Source organism: Macrobrachium nipponense, chromosome 32 (assembly GCF_015104395.2).
Source record: "Macrobrachium nipponense isolate FS-2020 chromosome 32, ASM1510439v2, whole genome shotgun sequence".
In the NCBI taxonomy this organism is placed as follows: domain Eukaryota; kingdom Metazoa; phylum Arthropoda; class Malacostraca; order Decapoda; family Palaemonidae; genus Macrobrachium; species Macrobrachium nipponense.
Genome location: NC_061094.1, coordinates 48750380 through 48755379, shown reverse-complemented (window position 1 = coordinate 48755379; position 5000 = coordinate 48750380).

Below are 5000 nucleotides of genomic sequence, written 5' to 3'. Positions count from 1 at the left end.
ATCATTCAACATAATCAAGAAGACATAAAACTTGTGTTTTTCATAGGATAAAATCACCCTGAATATGCTGGTGCTTTTCAGATTTTAGATGTGTTGATATAAGAAGAGGAAATTAGGAATATATCTTCCTAAGTTGCGGATCATTTGTCTTGTGAGAAGACTTTTAGTGCAACTGCTTACTTACTACACTCGCGTTACCTTGCACAGGGGACATGACCTTGAGATTAAGACCTCATGAGCGTTTGCTTTTCGTCACACCTCTCTCTCTCTCTCTCTCTCTCTCTCTCTCTCTCTCTCTCTTTCAGTCTCGTGTGTTGAACGATTTGTTTCATTATCAAAATTAAATAGATAGTTAAAACCTCTTGAGGAAAAATATAATTAAGATTGCTTTTCAACTATGGCTAATTTAACATAAAATTTTTTGTATGAGAAAAACAATCAAATATTCCTGTATGGTGATCGTTGCGTTTTTTATCAAACCCATATGGCTACCAACAGACGATCTTTCGATTTTATTTGTGCGGTGCCAACTCGGAAAGAGGGCAGGCACTGAAACTGTTGCAAATCACAGTACAATCTAGCGTTCAGTATTTATCGAGGATACACCACACACACACACACACACAACCACACACACACACACACACACACACCATATCTATATATATATATATATATATATATATTATATATATATATATATATATATATATATATATATGGTAAACAACCGAGTGCAATGCCAACTCACGACTACCGTGGTTTTGCCATCCTCTGAAAAAGTACTTTAACACGTCCTGACACCGGAGATGTCAACAGTCATGAGTTGTTGGTGGTGATAACAGGAGCTCAAAACCTCTACTTTCCTTTCGAAGTATTTTCTCCAAGTTAGAAATTAAGGCCATAGTTTAAGATTTAAACAGAGTGTAATGAAAAGTGTGGCCCGCGCAGTGCATAGTACCCCAAAACATTTTCGAAATTTTTACTTACGATTAAAAAAGTTTAGAAGATTGATGCCATCTCGATGTTTGCGGAGTCGTTTGTGTCAACAAACTTCCCATATCCTGTGCTAAATCCACACCACATTGTACCCATTGACGCTGGGGCACTTTCATCACAACAATCGTAAACCCGATCTCTAACCAGTACTTATCTAAGAGAACTACGGCATTCTTTGCGGCGTTTTGCGCTCTTCAGTTGTTTATCAGTGTTGTCAATTGGTGAATGTGTTTACTCTCCAAACTGGGTATAAAACCTACAAAAACCGGGAAAATAAGTGGAAATTAGCGATCGTTTGTAGTATATATACATATTACAGCAATTTTATCATTTACTGCATTACTCTGACAACTAGAATTCATGGAAACAGTTTGTAAATGCACGGCGTATGTGTGAAGCTCCACTAGATGGCAATGATGAGTCATTTTTTCATCGCGCCGTCCGCTCGTACGTACATCGGAAATATTTGTAATTTTTCGGGGTTAATTTGGTTGCAAAAAAAGGGATAAATAGACATGCTTAGATAAACATTTTGAAGTAACAAAGTAAAGTTGAACTAAATAATGAGTAAAGTAACATTAAGGGAATAAACCTCATAAACATGGTGTCGTCTGCTGCTCGTAACTATTTGTGAGTGAGTGCTTAGGAACTGGAACAGCAACGTGGTTTCAAGTGCAATTTGGAGGGAATTAAGACAAAATGTGTATGATTACAATCAAATAAGCACTGTGAAGTTTCCGTTGTGATGGCAGTAAGGGTAAATCCACCGATTACAAGGTAAAAATAAATTCAGTTCAACCATGACCCTTGGGAACAAAATGTTTCATACTTTCACTAAAACAGGCAACAAAATGTTGTTTATTGTGCTGATTACAACTACAATCTTGAGTAAGATCAGTAAACGTTACATATATACGCTAACATTGTTCAAATAAGTACTGGGAAGGCTGGGACAGATGGTGCATTGTCTGTGGTTAGAACGGCCAGCCACGCGATTGCCGCCATATTGGATTTCAAACTGCCTTGAAAACTATGTTGACGAAACTTCAATCTTTTTGAATGGTATGCTTAAAGTTGTAATTGTATTCTTGTTTCAACAATTAAATATCGAGTGAATAAGGCCTGGCCGCGCGATGACGATGGGTCGTCTGCAGTTGTTTACCCTACATATATGTATATATATATATATATATATATATATATATATATATATATATATATATATATATATATATATATATATATATATATATATATTATCTTCCTATCTTGTGCAAGACGTGAGATAAAATAAATATAAACATATTGCTAGTTTTCTAACATACAGTCAAAAATATGAGATATAGAGAGAGCTGCCGACCTCTTGGTACCAGCCAATCAGAAGCCGCCAAACAAACGTCTCGTAAACATAGGACTCACCCAGAAATCTACCTGAAGTGAACAGACTATAGTTGATGATGATATAGGCCTAGAACTAATTATTCTTTCCTACATTTCATACTTCCTGTTATTATTTGTGTTGATATTATTAATTGTCTTTGCCCCATTTGGATCATTTCGTTTATAATGTCTATTTTATAACATACGTGTTAAGATTATTAATGCATTTTTATCCAATGAAATTCATATCTGATGGAGCAAAGAGAATCCTTTGCCCTCGACTCTCTCTCTCTCTCTCTCTCTCTCTCTCTCTCTAGAGATCTTGGGTGGAAAGTTGGAAATGCTGTGTGATTGAAAGGGCTACCCCACGCATTTAGAGCGAAAATTCCTAAGATACTGGAAAATAACTCTCCAAGAGTTGCAGTATAAAATTAAGTATATGTAAACGACGATATTATTTGTCAAGTTATTTCTCTTGGGATTTTTTTTTTATTTTTTTTTATTAAAAAAAAAATATATTTCGTAAATAGACTATCAGGTAACCCATCACCACCGCAGGTGGCTGAGGTGAGTGAGGCACAAGGAGTTTCCAATGCTTTGTTGGAGAAAATTCTTGATTCCAATCCTTGTAATTTGTCGTAGGTATTTTAAACATAGCAGACGGAAAGTAGGCTTTATAAAACTTCAGAAGTCTAAAGCTATGGTAGCTAAGCGAATGGAAAAAAGCGAAGAGAAACATATTCCAACTATGACTTATTTCACGCCCCAAATCCTTCCAACACCCACAACTAGGCCTATGACATGTGAATCATTGTTGAGAAAAAATGTTTATCTTTCAGTACCAGATTATTGCGTCCTAATTAATTCTTTTTCCGAACTAAACTAAAAAATTCTTTTAGTAGTCTGTAATTATAAGATTTCCAGCTGCTACCTTTTAAGTAATGTGAAAAATTAATCTATTTCTTACGGGATATCATTTTATACATAAAAAAGTCACGACCCCATTTGATTATTGGTTCTGGTACATAATATTTCTTGTATAGATCAAGCTAAAGTTTCCGATTATGCGTATTACAATTTATTGTTAGGATGAAGAAAATAAATTCGGATAGTAAAGTGTCTCAGGGAACATTTCAGCTCAGTCAAGCTTTTGTTTTTACCGGGAATTAAAATTTGACTTATGTCAGTATATCACGATGGTGTGATTTTATTTTTCTATTGTTCTCGCTTTAGCATTTTCAAGTAAATTTTATGAATGTCCTGTTACTCGTTGTCTTTAGTAGCAGGCGTCTATAGTTGCTAGAGTTTCATCATCTCATTTATTAACTTTTTGTTCCTAAATACCAAGATCTACGTAATGAGCTCTTTTCACAAAGAGTTGTGCTTTAATATTCCGGTATGAATCCACCTTCGTTGTCACCTCCGGGGTAGGTACTAGTACTAAACATGGAGGAAGATTAATGGACGCCGCACAGTGGTCCAGGATCACGAATTCGTGGCCAAAAATAAATTTCCACTGATTGCAGGATTAATTATGTTTTTCGGTATTTTCATATTCAAGTGATGTTAATGCAGCAAGAGAGGAGAAGTTGCAAGTTTAAGTGGGTCTAAACTGATGGAAAAATATTGAGGTGTATATTTTATTGAGCTGCATATTTTTTTATATGTGAAGAAATTTTATCTCAAGTTAGTAGGAATATCTTAATGACATAAGTACAATACATACATGGCGACAATATATTCTGAAACTGACAAAGCACATAGAAATTAATAGGTAAAGTTGTTGCAGATTTTGAAAGGTATTCCCACTGTATCCACCAATGTATTTGCCATCTGAGCAATATTTAGAACATAAAACTTTCATAATCAGCAAAAATTTCTTGCGGACCAGTTGTGACCACGAGGATTACAACATAAGAAAAAGACTCGTTTATCACCCGAAGTCCTTTCCCTTCTTGAAGCATCACCTGTTTTCATGAGTGATCCCACTACCGAACAGTCTGGAAATGGTGGTCGGGAAAGTGACAGTGATAATGATATTGCCAATGACACTGACAGTAATGGTTGGTAACATGACTGAAGATAGTGATTGTGATTTTGACTGTGATTGTGAAAGTAGTATGGGGACACTAAAGCACTAGTTTTTTATTTCTTTTTAATTATACTTGTTAATTCCTGTCATAGTCAAAATAATATCGTGCTCTCGTATTTCTTTATTTTTTTTATGAAATATCGTGCTCTTGTATTTCTTTATTTTTTTTTCATGAATTGTTATTGTATATATATAGTTTTAATATTTTTTATAATACTATAAAATCCCTTTCTTATGACTATGTTATCATTCTCGTGATTTAAGAAGGTCACTGGTACATACAAAAACTTTATGTAACGTTAGAATAAACTTTTTCTTTGTTTAATTCTGCCTTTTATTAATTGAATAGATGTTCAAGACACTGGTTCAAGTTAGGATCGTTTTCACCTTAGAGTTTGTCCACGATTTGGCAATTCTGGACCACTGTGCGCCGTGTTAAATTAGTACTAGTCCATCGGGTATCATAATATTATATACACACATTTCAATATATTGCTATATATTAACAAACGATATTGTTTGTTTGTTT